The sequence below is a fragment of the Balaenoptera physalus genome (assembly GCF_965194825.1).
Source record: "Balaenoptera physalus genome assembly, chromosome: 1".
NCBI lineage: Eukaryota > Metazoa > Chordata > Mammalia > Artiodactyla > Balaenopteridae > Balaenoptera > Balaenoptera physalus.
In genome coordinates this window covers 44,646,544-44,668,715 of record NC_138882.1, presented here as the reverse complement: position 1 = coordinate 44,668,715, position 22,172 = coordinate 44,646,544, and the positions used below count along the sequence as shown (strand labels likewise).

The window sequence follows — 22,172 nt, the reverse complement described above, 5'->3', positions numbered from 1 at the left end:
AATTTTGTTTTTATTTTATTTTAAATTTTATTTATTTATTTATTTATGGCTGTGTTGGGTCTTCGTTTCTGTGAGAGGGCTTTCTCCAGCTGCGGCAAGTGGGGGCCACTCTTCATCGCGGTGCGCGCGCCTCTCACTATCGCGGCCTCTCTTGTTGTGGAGCACAGGCTCCAGACACGCAGGCTCAGTAGTTGTGGCTCACGGGCCTAGTGGCTCCGCGGCATGTGGGATCCTCCCAGACCAGGGCTTGAACCCGTGTTCCCTGCATCGGCAGGCGGACTCTCAACCACTGCGCCACCAGGGAAGCCCAGTAACTACTTTTTTTTTTTTTTTTTTTTTAATTTATTTATTTGGTTGTTCTGGGTCTTCGTTGTGGCAGGTGGGATCCTTAGTTGCAGCTCGTGGGCTCCTTAGTTAGAGGCAGATGACCTCCTTAGTTGTGGCACATGGGCTCCTTAGTCGAGGCAGGCGGGCTCCTTAGTTGTGGCATGCGAACTCTTAGTTGCAAGGGGTAACTACTTTTAAAATGTTATTCATTCAATCAAAATATTTATTGGGTAACTAGCATGCATCAGCACAGAGACAAGGAATTCATGTATATACATCTATTTATGCTTCTAGACATTTTTCTACACATACACTCACATGTAGATTTTACAAAGTTGTGATCACACTTGTTAAAAGATAAACTGAGGCATATTAAAAATTTTGAGTTCATTTGAGCAAAAATTGATTGGCATGGGGCAGTGCCCAACCAGAAGTGGTCAGGAGCACTTCACTGACATGATATGTGGGAGAGAATTTTATAGAGAAAAAGCAGAAGCAAAGTAAGGAATTTATGGATTGGCTACAGAAGCTTAGTTGGCTGTTTGTGAATGACTGTCCTTATGTTTCAATTTTGTACCTTCGAGGCATTTACTGGTTTAGAGTTTGGTTTGCTGATGTAGGCTGCAGTGGCATTTGAGTCACCTTAGTCTAATGGCCTCCTTGTTTAATTAATTTAGCACACTGCTGATGCTGTTTCATAACATGCTTCCACTCAATCATGAGATTTTCTCTTAAAACATATTTTTATATTCATGCCTTATTTTATATTCATTCATATCTTAAATATTACTAAGTCCCTACTATGTGTCAGGCACTATGCAAGTGATGGCAATCTAGCCATGAGCAAGAGAGTATGGTTCTAAGATCTAATTTTTAGTCTATGGACATGTTGTATTGGCTGATTATAAATTGCTGGATATTTAGGTGGATTAAAGTTTTCTACTATTATAAATAGTGTTTCATTTAGGACCTCAGTATAAATGTTTGTATACATCTTTGTTTATTTCCTTTGGATAGATTCTTAAAATGCATTTTTCAAGTTCTAACAAAAGTTCCACTAATTACAGGTTATGAGATCATAAGCCAAATGCTTTATCAAAATTTTCTTTTCTCAGCTGTAAAAGAATAATAATAATAACAATAATAATAATAATAATAATAATAATTGAGTATCTGGAGGATTTAAAAAGCATTTAGCAAAATATTGTAGAGTACTTGTTATTGCCATTTTGCTCTTGAGAAAGATTGGATCCATTTATCAGTAGTATAAGAGAGTAGAATTTCCCTAAGCCAACATTGTGTTATCACTCAAACAGAACAAACAACAACAAATCCAAAAACTGAGACAATTGTTATATGAAAATGGTATCTTGTTTAAATTCGCATTTTTTTTCAGGAATAAGGTTGAACAATTTTCATGGTGGACACTTGTATGCCTATGTTTACGAATTGCATCTTTCAATGTGATTTTTAAATCTTTTTTCAGTTTTAATTGCTAATATGGTAAATATCAATGGATATAACTCACATAATCAAACGCCCTTTGGGGTCCTCAATAATTCTGAAGAGTGTTAGGGGTCTTAACATGAAAGGCTAAATTTTGAAATGGAAATAGAAATTCTGTAAACATTGCTTTTTTCAAGTTTAGAGGATTGTTCTTATTGTTTCCTGATACCTTTTCTTTAACAATGGGTGAGATGTATAGAAAAATGAAAGCAAGTCATTCTTATTCTCACAGTCTGTCAGCTTCTACAAAATTCAGGGAACTTAAAGAGGTTTCCGAGAAGAGGGCCAAAACCCTTGTAGAATCTCCCACAGCTTTAGGAACATCCAGACTTGCTTAATGCAAGAAGATGGAGCTAGAGATAGGTCTAAAGGTTACAGGATGATTCTTTTGAAAGGTTTTGTAAGAAAAATGGTGTCCATGTTTGTCAAGAACCAACTTAGAGAAAATGAATATAAGCTTTAGGCCGTTCATCTTGTACTCCTTGGCGACTAGGGCAGTGACAGTTGGGAGAACCAAAAGGTTGGTTCAGGGGTTCTTTCCAAAGAAGACATTGAATAGAGCAGATATTGTTCCTGCCTTTTGATACCACTACTTGCCTGAGAAAAAGAGATGTGCCCAAATTTTGCTACTCTTGCCACTCCGTGATTCTCAGTTTTTTGGATTCTCTGTGATTCTTAGTCTACCCTCAGAACAGTTCTTTGAAAATACAGTTTATCTCTCCCCTATACAAATATAAAATAAGCTTAAATATTGATAATTCAGTGCTCGCCATAAGCAGATTTATGAAGCTGCACCACCAGTCTGATCACTTATTGAATGAATTCAAATAGCTTTAGAGAAACTCAGCAATCACCTGTAAGTGATCCCGGTCAGAGTTCAGTAACCACTGAGTCAAAGATGAAGGGCTGAGAGACCAAGGTGCACTCATTTTCCTTCCATTCCCTTCTTAGGGGGAAGGGAATGCACTTGTAAATCAGCTGCTCCCTTTTCCTTAATCTTCCTCTTCATTTGTTTGACTTCTGGAGTCTATAGGGAAATTTAGGTATTTTAGGTAACAGTGTTTTGAATTAGAAAACAAATATCCATAATATGTGTAATTTCAGTATTCCATAGTACGAAAAACTCAGGTATTTATAACACTCAGGTTAGTTTTTCATTTTATTATTTAATTTACAATCTGTTTTCTGATTACCTAGTTTGAAAAAAAAAATCAGAGGGACAATAATCCCTTTCGTTTGCATAGCATTTTGTGGTTTATAAAGAGATTGCTCAAGAACTATATTCCCATAATAACCATGTAGGTTAGCAGAGCAGATATTCACATTTTGTAGATGTGAAAAGAGAAGTGTTGGAAAGTTAAATAGCTTATTTAATATCCGAGTCTTATGATTTCCATTTTGATGCATTTTGTATGCTTCAATTAACTAATTGATTGGTTTATATTTCCAGTTTTGTTTTGTTTTTTTAAGTTCAAGGAAGGTTCTTTTTTTTTAATTAATTAATTGATTAATTAATTTATTTATTTTATGGCTGTGTTGGGTCTTCGCTTCTGTGCGAGGGCTTTCTCCAGCTGCGACAAGTGGGGGCCACTCCTCATCGCGGTGTGCAGGCCTCTCACTGTCGCGGTCTCTCTTGTTGCGGAGCACAGGCTCCAGACGCGCAGGCTCAGTAATTGTGGCTCACGGGCCCAGTTGCTCCGCGGCATGTGGGATCCTCCCAGGCCAGGGCTCGAACCCGTGTCCCCTGAATTGGCAGGCAGATTCTTAACCACTGCGCCACCAGGGAAGCCCTGTATTTCCAGTTTTGATGCGTGTTATTTAAGACTGTCAATCTCCTCCTATTTGTTAATATCAGAAAAATTATAGGGGAAGAACCAGAAAGTACACATCCTAATGCACGTTTCCATATTAACTCAATTGTTCTGTTCTTATAACTGGATTACTGATTGACATAATAGAGGAAGTTGCACAAATTTAAGAATGATTGAAGAAGTAGCATATGATTTAGAATTTCTTATTTTGTAAACTATTTAGAATTTTATAAAGATATATGCCACTTTAAGGCAATAAAGTATATGAACTTTAATCCAAAAATACAAAAGAGACGTATTCTGAGTTGTATAAGAAACACTAATTCTACCAACAGTTTTACTTTCATTTGGTAATAGAGCATTTTTTTAGAATATGCTGAGTATAACCTACAGAGCCTAGGGTTCTTTTTGGCTCTTATTAATCCTGGTGGTTGGCATAAAGCATTTGTATCAAAATGGTTACTCTGACCTTGGATTTATCATTTGTAGAAAAAAATTATTATTTTACCTTTCTGAACAACCCAGTAGCTTATGGTATACCAGATATTCCTTTTCAGGAGTAAAAATCAACTTTAGTTATAACGTTGGCTTATTACACATATGTATAACTTCATAATAAATAATACATAGAAAGTCATGTTTGACTGTGATGCAACTGCACCACTAGAAACGTTAGGTCAGCAAATGGCTTCTGAATTTCAGTCAGTAAATTGACACACTTCCTATTTGCCCCATACTTTTACATCCACAGCTTTAACAAGATAAGCAAGTTGGGCGCAGTACCTCGGCAATAAACTGGGATGTTAGACTCCGTATGTATTCTTGTGGGATTCCTGGATCTGTAATTGTAGAAGAGACAATGTCTGCCTGGGTTAGTCTACGGGCAGGAAAATGGTGTCTTTAAGTTTTCTTCAGGTTCTCTCTTATTTATTTATTTATTTATTTATTTATTTATTGGCCGTGCTGCATGGCATGCAGGGTCTTAATTCCCTAACCAGGGATCGAACCAGTGCCCCTGCAGTGGAAGTGCGGAGTCTTAACCACTGGACCTCCAGGGAAGTCCCCAGGCTCTCATTTTTTACTACTTGAAACAAAAGGGTAATCCATTTTGTGGACTGTTTACATGTAGTTGATGCAATATTATGAAAGTAGTAAGAAAAGTAATTTAGAGCAATTAAGTAAGAATTTATAGAAAAGTACTCTGGGGAAAAGTATCTAAAGATGCATGTGGTTATGAGGATATGCTGTGTAGATTCTGGCATCTATAATTAAGATATCTTAATATCCATCAGTCCGTTGTTATTATCTACCACAAAGCTCAAACAGGTATCCACTTCCTTTCCATTTAACTGTCATGAAGAAGAGGCAGATGAGTTTAAAACTGGTTGAGGTCATGAACTTAGATCTCAAAGAGGTAACATTAGGGCATTTCATGGAGTAGTCTTCAAAATCACTACTTTCAGTGTACAATGGGAATTCATGTTCAAATATAACTTCAAAGTATCATTATATCATTGATTAGTAGAAGATGCTATTAACATTTTAGGAAGACTTCTCACAGCAAATTTAAATTCTAATTTAAAGAGATTTCTTAATTAATTAAAAATTTAGTTGCAAAATATTAAGATGGTTGCTTATAATCTGCTGCTTGGTACTTATTTTTTGAGGTAGTGACAATGAGGGATTTATATTTAAAATATATAGAAGTCCACAATGTTTATATGAGTTTTTTTTTCTTATCCTTATCACTGACGATCCCTCTGTTGTCAATGAAAAGCAATAAAAGAATCAGTTTTGTGAAACTCATTCAGTGTTTGCAGAAAATTTTACTATCTGCTTAAATTATGTGTTAAATTGACAAGTTGGGTTGGTTGATTAATACCTTATGAGCTATTGTCACAATGAAAAGAGCATTCTTGTATAAATTACAATTTTCTGTGAAGAAAAGAATTTCTAGATACTATTTCATGAATATATGTAGCATGCCTAGGAAAAGAGTAGGAAAAATGTACCTTTTTAAATACTTAGAAAAAGAAGAGGTATTAGAAGCAATTTAGATAGTCTGTACTCTCTTTTTCACTTAAGAATTTTACCTGTTGGGCCAAGAAAAAAAAAGGCAGATGCTAATATAATCCAGGAATTTTTGATCACTGGGCTATGTGCATTTATTCCTTCACCAGTTCAGTATGTTTTAATTAATACTAACTACATGCTAGGCACTGTCCTACATTTAGGGCACACATGGGTGAATAAAGAGTCAATTCCCTCTTGGAGGAGAGAGATGATAATTAAGCAAATAATAAACAAATAATAAAAGAAGCAAATGGACTTTAATAGTACAGGCTAACCTGGGGAGGTGAAGGATGGAAAGGTTTCCCTGCGAGGTAAAATTTAAGCCGAGATGTGAGGGATGAGAAGCCAGGTGTGGGAGGTGCCTAGAGTGAGGGTAGTGTGGCTCAGATGGGGGTTCCAGGCAGAGAACAGCATTTTTAAATGAGCCTGCAAAGGAACAACCAAGAAATCAGATGGAAAACCAGTAGTAAGGATGATGCCATGGGAACAAAGGAGGGAAAGTGCTTCCAGAGAAACAGAGGATAGGAAAGTGACGACCATATTTGAAAACTTGGAGGTCATTAGCGGTCTTTTTTTTTTTTTTTTTTTTAATATTTATTTATTTGGCTGCGCCAGGTCTTAGTTGCGGCATGCGGGATCTAGTTCCCTGACCAGGGATCGAACCTGGGCCCCCTGCGTTGGGAGCATGGAGTCTTAACCACTGGACCACCAAGGAAGTCCCTCGTTAGTGGTCTTGATAAGAGCAGTTCCAGTGGAGAGGTGGGGACGCAGTGAGATGGCAAAAGGGATAGGAGTGGAGGACTCTGGGGACATGGATAGGTACAGTGGGAACAAATGGCCCTTTAGAGAAATCTGTCAGTGAAACCCAGCATAAAAATGGAGACATGGAGGGAAAAGGAATATGGAGTTAAGGAAGACTGTAACAAAGCTAGCCAATCAGATTTTCCAGTAGATGGTAAAGGTTGATGATTCAGAAAAGAAAGGCATTGGGCTTCCCTGGTGGCGCAGTGGTTTGGAGTCTGCCTGCTAATGCAGGGGACACGGGTTCGAGCCCTGGTCTGGGAAGATCCCACATGCCGCGGAGCAACTAGGCCCGTGAGCCACAACTACTGAGCCTGCGCGTCTGGAGCCTGTGCTCCGCAGCAAGAGAGGCCGCGATAGTGAGAGGCCCCGCGCACCGCGATGAAGAGTGGCCCCCGCTTGCCACAACTAGAGAAAGCCCTCGCACAGAAACGAAGACCCAGCGCAGCCAAAAATAAATAAAATAAATTAAAAAAAAAAAAAAAAGGCATGGCCGTCAGAGGGAAGTACTTGAAGAAGATAGAGGGATTTTGCGTCTAGAGAGCCACGTGTGGGGCTAGGTCCGCAACACAAGGAGGAACTCTGCCTCCTTCGTGCCAGGGAGAAGGAGAACCCAAGTGCCTGGGCAGAGGAGTTTGCAGATTTGCTGGTGGGAAGATGGGAACTTCCCCCTGGTGCCTTCTGTTTTCTCAGCGAAGGGAGATGAGGTCACAGCCAATAGTGAGGGTGGGGTGAGGCAAGAGACTTGAGGGGGAGAGGAAAGTCTTTCTAGCGTGGGACCTCAAGGGCACCAGAAAAACTTAGAAAGGCGTTGTGTAGTGGTGAGAGCCTCTTTGAGTTCTGAGAATGTAAACCTAAGATTAAAAACCAGTCTGCCAGTTTAGGTCGTTTTTCTCCAGCTATGTTTAAATGCTAGGAGCAAACCCAGAGAAGCCAGAATGGCTGAGTTTTGCTAGAGTGGGGTTTTTTGTTTTTCTTTTTTTTTTGAGTGTGAGTTTTTAAAGAAAGAAAATCTGGAAACCCTTAAAATGAACAACCAATACACTAAGCAAACAAAACAAAACACCTAAAACAAAAATGCGTAGAAATTCATGAACTTGTAGAATACAGATCTTTTTATCTAGGATAATTATTAACTAGTAAGGAACAGTCACAAATTGGCTTGATTTCCAGCATTTAGTCAGCAGGGATTCAGTCTTTGTTCCTTTCAAACTCTTGGTTTCCTTGCCTAGCCAACTGCTAGGCGCAGTTCTACACTTGAGCGAATCTCAATGCCTTTACCTGTTCCAAGAGCCATCATGCTAGGTTCCGTTTCCTTCCTAGTTGCTAGAATTGTTTTCAGTTCTGAATGTTTAACCGTGGCCTTGCCTGCCTTTCTTGGATATCTAGCTAAGTTCTTGTGTAGAGTTTATATCTTACCCCTCAACTTTGCCTACTTTACTCCTGCACTAAGGCCACCTTAGTGCTCCCTGAAAGACAGTGCTTTGTAGACTTGGAACCATTACAACTCTGCAATGTAAAGAGGGCTGAAACATTCAGTAGTAATAATCAACCATCGAAAAAGAGGGTCTTTCTTTTACAGCTCTGTTAGCAGGATATTCTTTCTTCAACCTGACAAAAATCCTTCATTTTGCAACTAAAAGTCATTTCCTTCTTTTTTTTCAATCTTTAGAGTTTTAGAGAACAGCTGGTTATCATAATCACCATAATCAAACTGATATTTTTTTTTAAGAACTAAAACAATTTCATTGAAATACGGACTCTCGTATTTCCTTGAAGTTTAAAAATATCTTGTTTTAATAAATTTTTAATTCATTAGCCATTTCTCATAAATCCTTCTACTGAAGTGCTTTAGTTTTACACTGTGGATGGCCAGGTGCTTCCATGAATGGAAGCAGTGAGTCTGTGTGGCTCAGGCTGGGCAGGGAGGTGGGGAGGGGAAACTCCTTGTGATCAGATGCACTTGAGTTTGCTTCTGGCTCAGATGTTTCCCAGATGCGCTGCCTGGCACTCAGGAGATGCCTCTTTGTCCTCCTTCCCTCTCTACCTCAATAAGACATGTCTATCATGTGTTGGAAAGTCATCCTACGCTTTATTCCTGGTTCTGCCCATATTTCCTTAGGCTGTGGTATAGATATAGTTATCGAACTTCTTCCTCTCCAAAATGAAGGGGAGAGTGTAACATTGCTTTTGTTAATTTCCTATTTTTACAAAACCCATTGAGGCATTATATCTCATCAGCAGAAGCTCAACTGAAACATTCTTACAGATTTTATTAATATCCTTGGCACTGTTCTCCATTGTTGATCAAAGGTTGAGGAAATGTATATTTCACAATTTGGAGCAAATGAGTATTTCTAGTTCATTTCAACCTGTGTTTATTATATGTAACACCTAAATATTCAGGTTGGGCTTACATGTTTATTATGGTGCTAGCAGAGGTAGATAGTACAAAAATAACTTAGTTTTCTATTGCTTTACCCTTTATAGTGCTGAAAGTTCTTCTGTCTTAAAAAACTTTACATTGAACTTTAGACTTGCATAGATGTACTACTCCACAGAAGTAGAGAGAGAAAACCCTTCAATGCATACATTGAGACCGTTTAAGAGGTCTACTACACTGCATAGATTCCATGCATTTCAATATAATTGGCTTCCTTTGTAATCCAGAGTTTTTATTTTAAGAACTTTATAGTGTCAGACTATATCATGGGGCGTGTAGGCTTCATCAGACTGCCAAAGGGATCCAAGGCATAAAACATATTAAGAACTCCTGAGAATTTCCCCTCAAATGCATACTTTCTATGTACAGAGTTCTTAATCCTGCAAAAGACTGAATTTCCTGTTTATTTCAAAAGTGAATTGCCATTCACAGTGTCTAGAAGCACGTTTCTAAAACTTCTTACAACCTGAAAAAAGAATGATGAACTTGAATTCCTATTGTACATTACACAATCCAGGACTTGTAGAATGCTCCTGTCATGGTTAGTGGTTTAACTTCCCAGTAACCCATGAGATGGGTGGGTGTACAGTGCCTCTGATCTTCCACAGCTCCTGCTATTTTTTTTGTCATTTTTTTCCACTTCAAGATCATAGTCAACATTCATATTTTAATTACAAGATCAACCTCATGGGCTGCTTGAAATAGTTATCATGTTAGTTGAGAAGTAAAACAACTTCAAAATGTTATAACTCACCCAGTAATAAAATGGCTCTCATGAAACACTTAAGCCAGCATGACGGTTTTCCTGGGGGTTTTCCCTGGACTGTTTTCTTTAGAAAAAGATATGGCTTTCCCTGCTGTGGCAATCTTGGGTACGTCATAAAAAGAGGCAGCAATTAAGGAGGGAGTGGAACCCTCAACAAAACACAAATACTCCCTAGGGGAGCATATTTGCAAACCATCTGGTCTGGAGAAAGAAAGTTGCAGAAGTAAATGCACTTTTCAAAGCCCATTCCTTTTCCTGGCATTTTGTGCCACATTGTTAGGTATATTTCAAAAGCGTTAACACTGATACCTCTCCATTATCAGTTTCTTTTAAGTAGAAGGTAAAACATTTTCCACTTTCTGAAAATGAACATAATAAACACTTGTCAATGTGGTATTATTCCGTAGTGGTCTGTGGGGGAAGAGGAATTTTTAAAAACAATCCATGTTGCATTTGTAAGTCAACATCTTATAACTATGATTCACATCTAGAAAAATCTAAAAGATGAAAATGGCTCTTTTTAAGCTTTATTTGACCAATCACAGAGAGAAATTCAGTTGTTCATTTCCTTCAGATTCATATCTTGAGCCTACTTCACACCACCAGACAATAACTTGGCCATTTGGTCAAACTAAATTGTATACAAATGCTCTTTTAATTTTGGCTAAATTCCCTTTTTAGCCTAAGTATGCTGGTTGGGGATGGCGGCGGGGAGAGGAGAGGGTGTAAAGAAAGGGCACCTGGTTGAGAGTGGCGAGACGAGTTCAGCTGTTTCCCTAACTGGGTGAACTCTCTAGGTTTGTTTATATCTTTAGACCTCAGCTTACAAATTTGCACAAGGTCTGTCTAGGTGGTGATTATGACTGTTTCTTCCAACTCCAAAATTTTCTGACCTTAAAATACAGCCAGAGTGGCTGCTTGTTTTTGGCCACTGAAGAGGTGAAACGATGGAAAATAACAGCAAACTGGAAGGTCAGAGAAAGAAAACCAGAAAACTGTCTCTGGACTGAGGAGACATTCTTGCTTTGTCTGTCATGCAACGTATGAAACTGGGCCAGCCAGTTTTCTGGCCCTTAAAATAGGTTTATCTGGATTTGTACTTCCCAATTGTGAAGTGGTAAAATAAATTATATTATGCATTGTGTTTCATTTATGTACGCTGTGTGTGTGTGTGTGTGTTTCTGTGCACTTTCAAAATAACCAGATGGGGATGAGGGAGGCTGGTCCATCTAAATAATGCTGTGCTCTCTCTTCTTCTTTATCTCCTCACAATCCTAGTTTAGGTGCCTGTTGTATGATATCTGGACTCCTCTGGCTGGTTGCCCTTCCCTCCTCAAATGCCACCTTTCTCCATTAACAACTGTATGCATCTTTGTTTAACTGTTATATTTATATTATTGAACTGTGTTATAGACTGAATTGTGCCCCTCCCCATTCATATATTGAAGTCCTAACCCCCAGTCCCTGAGAATGTGACTGTATTTGGAGATTAGGCCTTTAAAGAGGTGATTGAGTTAAAATGAGACCCTTAGGATGAGCCCTCATCCAGTTGACTGGTGTGATTATAACAAGAGGAAATTTGGGCACCCTACGAGACACTAGGGGAGCATGGGTACAGAGGAAAGACCATGTGAGGATTCAGGGAGAAGATAGTATCTTCAAACCAAGAAGAAAGGCCTCAGAAGAAACCAAACCTGCTGGACACTTTGATCTTAGCCTTCTGGCCTCTAGAACTGTCAGAAAATGTTTCTGTTGTTTAAGCCATGTAGGTTGTGGTGTTTAATTATAGTAGCCCTGGCAAACTAATACAAAGTGTCACTTCCACCCTGCCCCCTCTCTCTTCCTGTCCTTTAGAGGCTTTTGTAGAATGGCAGAATGACAGAATGATGTAGAAAGAAAACCTGGTATGAGTCAGAGGGTCAGGATTCTAGGGCCAACTCAACGTTTCTCACCCAGATGACCTGGGGAATGTTGCTTAGTCTTTCTGGGAGGCAATATTCTCTTGTAAAGTGTGAGTAAGGGGGACCATCTGCCTCAGTTTGAGTTTTCAGTGATTTTTAGACAAATCACTCACGCTTTATCTCTAAAATGGCATAATAATCCCTCTCTTATTACGAAGACAAAACAAGATGGCGTATATAAATCACTTAGCACAATAACACTGGCATCTGGGAAACGCATAATGTGAACTTTTGAAATTAAGCGTTCAGATTAGTAATTGCTGAGATATCTTCCAGCTTGTCATTCCAGGTTCTATAATTACGCTGTACTTCCCCTTGATTATTTCTCAACCCAAAACCTCGTCTATGGTCTAATCAGTTTTCCCCAGTAATCCATATAAATTCCAAGTTTGTTCATTCATCCTTTAGTAAATAGTAATTGGGTGATCACTCAGGGCCCAACAAGAATACAGGGAGAAGGAGACAAAACTTCCCTCTTGTCGTTCACAGCTAGAGGAGACAGAGCCTCTAAATAATGGTAATAGAGTACATAACACTGCGGTAGGAGATATCAAGGAGAAATACAAGGGTCCTAACCATGTAGATAAAGAGATGGTTTACTTCAGAGAGTGAGTTTATACAGAATCCTCAAGGACAGGAAGAGACTATCCTGCACAGAAGGTGTGTGTGGGAGAGAGTTCCCTGGTGGTCCAGTGGTTCGCCTTTCACTGCCAAGACCTGGGTTTGATTCCTGGTCCAGGAACTAAAATCCCACAGGTCACACGCAGCGTGGCCAAAAAAGAAAAGGTATGTGGGAGAGAGGTAAGGAGGGTTTTGGGTGGCTGGGTGGCACCGGTGAGAGCCTGAGATGGGATGGGGCATCTCCACTGTGGCTGCAGCTTGCTGCTCATGGCCTTTTCCTAGAGCACATGTTTCTACCCCCTTTTCTAGACATCTAGGCCCTTTTGTGGTTTCAAATATCAGCTCAGGTATTTGCCTTTTCTAGCAAGCCTTGTTTATTTTAAACCAGTTGAATCTTTCTCTGCTCTGAAACTGGAATATATAGATATTCCATATATATTTGTCAAGTTAAATAATGAACTTTCAATAATACAAATTTGAGAGATGAAGAAGCAGTGTCAGTGGCCTAGGAATAAAAACAGAGTGGAAAAATTCAATTCAAAAGGAATAGTGTGGATGGACATTAGTGAGGGACCACACATCTCACTGTGGGACCTGAGAGGCATGTACCATACTCTTGGGTTCCTGGCTTGAGAAATAGACCCAGTTCATTAATCTGTGCCTTTGTATCTGATGGCATGCTTCTCTATTTCCTTGGGAACAGGGCAGTTCTCTTAACAGGTTTTCTGTATTAAACTTAGGGTACAGCCTGAGAGACAGTTCTAATATAAAGCAGCTCATGTACTTAATTCTTATTGTTTCTTCATTCCTCTCTGCCTGTGGATGATATCACACTCTTTGCTTAGCCTAGGTTTTAAAAAAGCAACAGCAAAATAATTTAAGAATTTAAAACTTTATTAATGCCCTAGTAACTTTAGTAATGCCTTGGTATATATGAATGATGATGATGGAAACAATAATGCACTTCATGCCTTCATGCTTTTAGAACATCTTTCTATATCCAGAATAATGGAGAAAGCTTTGAATTTTGAAGCAGATAAATCAGAGCCATATATATATATATATATACACACACACACATATGTTTGTATATACATATATATATATATATATAAAATGTAATGGATCAGGAACAGCAGGATCTTTAATCTCTATTAAAACTCATTGTTGAGTGTGATAAAGTACACAGTCTTTATAAAATGTGCTCAACAAATTTGCCTACTTGAATTTCTTAGAAATCTCCATAGAACCAAATAAGTCTCAGGAACTTGGGGGAAAGCATCAGTTTCCTAAAAAACAATAACAAATGATAATTTTGTATATTTATGACCCACTAGGTACGATGCTTAATGATTGACATACTTTTTCTCATTTCATCCCCCCACTGCCTCTGTGAGGTGCGGGGACCATTTCCCCTATTTTATAGAGAAAGAAACAATCGTAATTGTTTTGGGGCTCCATGAACTGCACCCATATAAGACAGCAAACTTAACTGATCAATGTTGTGTGTGTTCTGATGCTCCACGCATTATCTGTTTCCCATCTCTCTCCCTCTCTTCAGGCCTTCCTATCCCCTAAGACACAACAATATTGAAATTAGGCCAATGAATAACCCTACAATGGTCTTTAAGTGTTCAGGTGAAAGGAAAAGTCATGTGTCTCTCATTTTAAATCAAAAGCTAGAAATAAGTTTAAACTTAGTGAGGAAGGCATGTTGAAAGTTGAGATCAGTCAAAAGCTAGGCCTCTTGTACCAAACAGTTAGCTAAGTTGTAAATGCAAAGGAAAAGTTCTTGAGGAAATAAAAATGCTACGCTAGTGAACACATGAATGATAAGAAAGTGAAACAGCCTTATTGCTGATATGGAGAAAGTTTTAGTGGAATGGATAGAAGATCCAACTAGCCACATTTCCTTCAGCCAGAGCCTAATACTGAGCAAGGCTCTAACTCTCTTCAATTCTATGAAGACTGAGAGAAGTGAGGAAGCTGCAGAAGAAAAGTTTGAATCTAGCAGAGGTTGTTTCATGAGGTTTCAGGAAAGAAGCCATCTCTAAAACGTCAAAGTGCAAGATGAAGCAGCAAATGCTGATGTAGAAGCTGCAGCAAGTTATCCAGAGGATCTAGCTGAGATCATTAATAAAGGTGGTTACACCAAACAACTGATTTTCAATGGAGATGAAACAACATTCTAATGGAGGAAGATGCCATCTAGGATTTTCATAGCTAGAGAGGAGAAGTCAATGCCTGGCTTCAAAGTTTCAAAGGAAAGGCTGATTTTATTGTTAGGGGCTAATGCATCTGGTGACTTTAAGTTGAAGCCAGTGCTCATGTACCATTCTGAAAATCCCAGGGCCCTTAAGAATTATGCTGAATCTACTCTGCCTGTACTCTATAAATGGAAACACAAAGCCTGGGTGATAGCATATCTGTTTAGAACATGATTTACTGAATATTTTAAGCCTATTGTTGAGACCTACTTCTCAAAAAAAAGGATGCCTTTCAAAATATTACTACTGCTCACTGACAATGCACCTGGTCACCCAAGAGCTCTGACAGAGATGTACAATGAAATTAATGTTTTTATGCCTGATGACACAACATCAATTCATTTGACTTTCAAGTCTTATTCTTTAAGAAGTATACATTTTTGTAAGGCTATAGCTGCCATAGATGATAATGATTCCTCTGATGGATCTGGGCAAAGGCAATGGAAAACTTTCTGGAAGGGATTCACCATTCTAGATTCCATGAAGAACATTTGTGATTCATGGGAAGAGGTCACAATATCAACATTAAAGGAAGTTTATAAGAAGTTGATTCTAACCTTCATGGATGACTTTGAGGAGTTCAAGATTTCAGTGGAGGAAGTAACTGCAGATGTGGTGGAAATAACAAGAGAACTAGAATTAGAAGTGGAGCCTGAAGATGTGACTGGATTTTGGCAATCCCATGATAAAACTTGAAAGGATGACGAGTTGCTTCTTATGGATGAGCAAAGAAAGTGGTTTCTTGAGGTCGAATCTACTCCTGGTGAAGATGCTGTGAAGATTGTTGAAATGACAGTAAAAAGTTTAAAACATTACATAAACTTAGTTGATAAAGCAGTAGCAGGGTTTGAGAGGATTGACTCCAATTTTGTTTTGTTTTAATATTTATTTATTTAATTTTTTGGAGGGGGCTATGTCGGGTCTTAGTTGTGGCACACAGACTCAGTAGTTGCAGCATGCAGGCTCTGTAGTTGTGGCACGTGGGCTTTCTAGTTGTGGTCTGCGTGCTTAGTAGTTGCAGTGCGTGGGCTTGGTGGCCCCGCAGCATGTGGGATGTTAGTTCCCCAACCAGGGATCGAACCAATGTCCCCTGCACTGGAAGGCTGATTCTCAACCACTGGACCACCAGGGAAGTCCCTTGACTCAAAATTTGAAAGAAGTTCTACTGTGGGTAAAATGTTCTCAAACAGCATTGCATGCTACAGAGAAATTCTTCGTGTAAGGAAGAGGCAATTGATGCAGTAAACTTCATCGTTGTCTCATTTTAAGAAATTACTACACACACAAAAAAGAAATTGCCATAGTCACCCCAACCTTCAGAAACCACCATCCTGATCAGTCAGCAGCCATCAACATCGAGGCTAGACCCTCCACCAGCAAAAGATTATGATTTGCTAAACGCTGAGATGATGGTTAGCCATAAAGTATTTTGAATTAAGGTTTGTACATTGTTCTTTTGGATACAATGCTACTGCACACTTAATAGACTACATTACAATGTAAACATAACTTTTATATGCACTGGAAAACCAAAAAAATTTTGTGACTCTGTTTATTGAGATATTTGCTTTGTTGTGGTGGTCTGGAACCAAACCTGCAATATCTCTGTGGTATAATTGTGATAACCTCTTATTTTCCTGTTGTCCTGTAACTCTAGGCAGGGAAAGAGAATGACAAAACACTCTAGTCTGTGTTTTTGTTTGTTTGTTTGTTTGTTTTTCACCTTTCCCAGAGAAGTCCATCTTGCCCTGACAATGTGACTAACAGGGTTTTGGACAGACCACACAATATGAAGCATTCACTGAAAGTCAACAGTTGCATTGCACAGGCCAGTGTGTGTTGGAAAGTGTATCTGCATTTCCCTTTCATTAGTGTTCAGGAAGTTTCAAATTACAGGGCAGCCAAGGAAAAAAAAAAGAAAGAAAGAAAAAAAAGAAACTATGAGCTTCATATCTCTTGCTTCAGACTTAAAAGACTGTACACTCACCAAGACTGGTTATTCAGCTTAGTTATAAAAAACAAAAAACCCCAAAACTGCTGTTCTATGAGTATTCATTCATGATATCATTCATGATACATCATTCATGATAGTGGTTATGCAAATTCGTTGCAATAATGTCTCCAGGCTAAGCTAGTTGTTTGGGGGAAGATATTTTCCCAGTATTTAATGTGGTTAGGTGGACAGAAATGCCTTAATTTCACTGAAACCTAAAATATCTACTGTTACTATTAACAGTTTAGGGGGAAAAAGGATGAATGGGTGCCCATTTGTAACTGGAACTGAAAATGTCATCACTGTCTGGCAATAATGACCAATGATTTTATTCTGAAGAAAGTGGACCTTACCCAATAATTTTCCCATATGACTCCTTTGTTACTTCTTTTGAACATAACTTTGGAATGAAAATTGTACATATAAATTACATCTATCCTCGTGTATTGGACTTTTAAACTAATTTTTTATTTTGAAATAATTTAAGGTAAGAAATTGCAAAAATATGGGACTTCCCTGGTGGTCCAGTGGTTAAGACTTTGCCTTCCAATGTGGAGGGTGTGGGTTTGACCTCTGGTCAGTGAGCTGAGATCCCACATGCCTCACAGCCGAAAAACCAAAACACAAAACAGAAGCAATATTGTAACAAGTTTAATAAAGACTTTTTTAAAATGGTCCACATCAAAAAAAATTGCAAAAAAAACTTCCATATATTCTTTACCCAGATTTCCCCAATATAATATCTTAAATAGCCATAGTACATTATCAAAACCAGGAAACTGACATTGGTAGAATGATATTAACTAAACTACAAACCTTATTTGGATTTTATTAGTCTTTTGTATGTATTAGATTTTATCCAGCCTGACAACCTCTGCCTTTTGATTGGAGGGTAAAATTCATTCACATTTAATATTATAGTTATCCCCCCTTATCTGCAGTGGTTATGTTCCAAGACTCCTGGTGGATGACTGAAATCTCAGGTATGCTGTATCCTACATATATTATGTTTTTTCTTATACACACCTATGATAAAGTTTAATTTATAAATTAGGCACAGTAAGAGTTTACCAACAATAACTAATAATAAAATAGAACAATTATAGCAATATATGTAATGAAAGTTATATGAATTTGGTCTCTCTCAAAGTATTTTATGGTATAAATTTAATACTTTTTCCATCTTAGCTAAGCACCTATCTGCACTGTGGCAGTAACTTTTGCAGTTTGAGGTATGACAGCAAAACTAGCACGGATTTCTTTTTTCTTCTTCACAGTTTCACAGATAAAAGATTCCTTCTTACTGTAGGTCTTAGCACCCTCAGCATACAATTTTTTTTTCTTTCCTTAAGTTGAGAAGATTCACCTTTTCATTTATAGGAAGAACTTTACAGTTTCTCTTTGGCATATCCGAATTGCCAGCATCACTACTCTTGTGCTTTGGGACCATTATTAAGTGAAATAAGGGTTACTTGAATTCAAACACTGAGATACTGCAACAGTCAATTTTATAACCAGGATGGCTACTAAGTGGCTAATGGGTAGAATACTTTGGACAAAGGGATGATTCATATTCCGGGTGGGATTGAGCAGGATATTATGAGATTTCATCATGTTGCTCAGAACAGTGCAAAATTTTAAACTTATGAATTGTTTATTTCTGGAATTTTCCACTTAATATTTTTGGACTTCAGTTGACCACAGGTAACTGAAACTTTGGAAAGGGAAACAGCAGATAAGAAGGGACTACTATATTATAGTTATGGTTGGATTTCCATCTGCCATTTTGCTTTCTGTTTTCTATATGTCTCATTTCTTTTTTTGTTCCTCTGTTCTTGTGTTAAGTTGGTATATTCTAGCAGACCATTTTAGTTCCTTTGTTGATGTTTTAACTATATTTTTGAGTGATTTTCCTAGTGGTTACTCTAGGAATTATTTCTAGGTGCACCTTAATTTATTACAATCTACTTTATGCAAATAATAACTTAATTCCAGTAAAATATAGAAACTTTGCTCTAATATAGTTCCAATCCCTCCCCACTCCTTTGTGCTATTATTATCATATATATTAATTCTATATATGTTGTAAACCCAACAATACAGTATTGTAATTTATTGCTTTACATATTCCATTTCTTTTAAAGAAGATTAAGAAGAAAAGAGAAAAATTGTTTTTATAAAATGTTTTATATTGATGTATTTATTTACAATTTCTTTCTTCCTATGGATTCAATTACCATCTTGTGTTCTTTCCTTATTCCATTATAGCCCCAATTTCTTCCCCTCTTTTGTACTATTATTTTCATATATATTACATCTTTAAGTCCAACAACACAATTTTATTATTATTATTTTATGTAATTGACTTCTAAATCAGTTAAGAGAAGAGGAAAAAAAATGTATTTATACAATCATTTAAAATTTTCTATATACTTACCTTTATCAGTGCTCTCTATTTCTTTGTGTGGATTTGAGTTACTATCTGGTGTCACTCCCTTTCAACCTGAACTTTTTCCACTATTTCTTGTAATGCCTATCTCCTAGCAAAAATATTCTCAGTCTGTATTGATGTGGGAATGTCTTTTTTTTTCCTTCTTTTCTTGAAGGATAATTTTATTGGATATAGTATCCTTGGTTGACAGTTTTATTCTTTCAGCACTTTGAATATGTCATCCAATTGCCTTCAAGCTCCATTGATGAGAAGTCATCTATTAATCTTATTTTGGTTACTTTGTACGTGATGAACCTTTTTTCTTCTGTAACTTCCAAGATTTTATTTTATTTTTGTCTTGGATACTCAACAGATAGAATATGTCTAGGTTTGGATCTCTTTGTATTTTTCCCACTTGGAATTGGTTGAGCTTTTCAACATGTTTTTAATCAAACTTGGGAAATTTTCAGCCACTATTTCTTCAAATATTTTTTCTTTCCTTTTTTTCTCTCCCCTCTGAGATTCCACTTGCATATACATTAGTGTAGTTGATGTTGTCCCCAGTCTTTGAGGCTTTTTCTTCATTATTTTAATTTTATTTTTCTGTTCTTCAGATTGAATAATCTCTATTGAGGCATCTTTCAATTCACTGATTCTTCTACAAGCTCACATCTGTTTATCCTCTCTAGTAAAATTTTCAGTTATTTTTAAAATTAATTAATTATTATTATTTTTTTTGGCTGTGTTGGGTCTTCGTTGCTGCGTGCGAGCTTTCTCTAGTTGCGGCAAGCAGGGGCTACTCTTCATTGTGGTGCACAGGCTTCTCTTGTTGTGGAGCACGGGCTCTAAGCACATGGACTTCAGAGTTGTAGTACACGGGCTCAGTAATTGTGGCTCACGGGCTGTAGAGCGCAGGCTCAGTAGTTGTGGTGCACGGGCTTAGTTGCTCCGCGGCATGTGGGATCTTCCCCAACCAGGGCTCGAACCTGTGTCTGCTGCATTGGCAGGTGGATTCTTAACCACTGTGCAACCAGGGAAGTCCTCAGTTATGTTTTAACTCCAGATTTTCCATTTGGTTATTTTTTCTAATGTCTATATTTCTTTATTGCTATTTTCTATTTGATATGTTATTGCATCATACTTTCCTTTAATTCATGCTTTCCTTTTGTTCTGTGAACGTATAACAGATGGTGTGAAATATTTCTGATGTTCATAATCTGGGGTCCTTCAGAGATAGTTACTTTGACTGCTTTTTTTCCTGTGTGTGGCTCAAGAGGTCACAATTTCCTGTTTTTCTTTTTTGTTTTTAGTGGTGTTGTTGCTGGAAACTGGGTATTTTAGATTATATATTATAGCAACTCATGGATTCTGATCCTTTCTCTGGGAAGGTTACTGTTGCTGTTTATTTGTTTGTTTTAGTGACTTTCCTCAGCTTGTTCTATGGAGTCTTCCCCTACAACGTTCAGACTCTGTGTCAGCTCAGTTATTTTCCATTCTTGTTTTTATTTTTAAGCTTAGTAAGGTAGGAAAAGAGATACCCCTGAATGGATTTAAAGAACAAAAGGATGTTGCTCTAGGATTAAGTGCCATGAGTGATGTTTTTAAATATCTATTTGCCTTGTAGTTTCTAACCTAATCGACCTGGGCAGTTAGCTGTTGTACACATGCTTCCTACTTTTGGCTTTAATATATAGAGAGCCTCTATCCAGGTCTTGATGCAGGATATGGTAGTGACAGTAGTAGTGGTGAATAGTTGGGTGGTAAACACAGGGGTTATGAATGGAGTTGCTAGAAATGAGAAGAGGAAATAAAGTTGCTGACACCAAACTTTGGGCGCCAGTAACAAATTTCCTCTAAACACTTTGAGTACTAGTCTTTCACCTTCTGGAATTTCACTTATTCTGCTTTTTTTTTTTTTTTTTTTAATTAGAGAGTGATATTTAACATCCTTTGACATTAAGGATAGTTAGGAATGAAAAAGAGAGACATCAAAAGAGAGTGTCAGTGCTAGTCTGTGAATTTCCTTCATATATAAACCTGACATAATGTAATATCCATCCATCCATCCACCCATCTATCCAACAAATACTTATCCTGAACCTACTATATTTTTAGGCATAGTGCTAGGCAGTAGGGATGGATAACTCTATGAACAAGATAAATGTGGTCACCGACTTTATGCATCTTTAATTCTCTCAGGAAAGGCAGACATTGTATAAGTGGAATGAAAGGCTTGAAAGAGAAGTACAAGGTATAAATGGAACCAGTAACAGGCAGACCAAACATACTCTGAAAGTCATGGAAGGCTTCTCTGTCGAGGTGACATTTAAGCTGTGTCCTGGAGAATGGGTGAGCTATATCTAGATGAACAGTTGCCTACAAGGCTGTACATGATCTGTCCATGCCTATTATTTCCAAACTCATCATAAGCCATTTTCACTCTTGCTCACCATTCACTAGCCACTTGTCTTCTCTCAGTTCCTCAAATTGCCCGCCTGGAACATTATATTCTAAATTCACTCCGCCTCACCGTCTATAGTTAGCTCCTTTCCAGAGATCAGTTCTCAGGTTATTCTCTAGTTCCACTTTTTTGCTTGTTTCCATCATTTTGTACAGCACTGTTTCTAATTGTTTAATATTTCATTTAGCTTCTTTCAAGTTAAACTGGTACTTCAGAATGAACAAACATTTCTTTTAAAACATCAGCATTAAAATTAAAATTTAACATGAATATGTTTTTAAAATTCTTAACAAATAGCTAAAGCGAAAAATGTTCCTTTTTTATTGTGAATTTGTGTGATACTGATCCAGTTAAGAAAACAAACAGTGGCATGTGGTTTTTAAATTATAAATAGTACAAAAACAATTTTAATTTTCTGTAATTTCAATATATTTCTCATGAAATACTTGGCAAATGCAAAAAAAAAAATCTTGGAGTTTCCCAATAATTACTCACAGAATAAATTTGAACAAAGAAATATGGAAATTAAGAAGTACTATCAGAATATGTTTATCCTTTCTTAAATTATGTGAGTATACCCATGCATATAAACAATTAGGGAGCTCAATCTAACTGGTCCCCTTGGGTAGAGTTTTACTTCCTAAGGTTCACACCCATTATCGTCTAAATCTTGGGAATACATCCAAGAGAAGGCTTAACAATAAGGATTGT

At 37.6% G+C, this 22,172-nt stretch overlaps 1 protein-coding gene across 4 annotated transcripts in view; it reads left to right on the top strand.

Moving 5' to 3' along the window:
• The window catches only part of PLA2G4A (phospholipase A2 group IVA), a 157,376-nt gene that overhangs the window by 3,180 nt on the left and 132,024 nt on the right, over positions 1–22,172 (top strand). The window contains exon 2 of one of the 4 annotated variants that reach the window (XM_082472964.1): positions 21,200–21,349. The exons of the other annotated variants lie outside the window; for them this stretch is intronic. The gene's annotated coding sequence lies outside the window, so the exon portion shown is untranslated. The remainder of the gene's footprint in view (positions 1–21,199; positions 21,350–22,172) is intronic. 4 annotated transcript variants of the gene reach the window in all.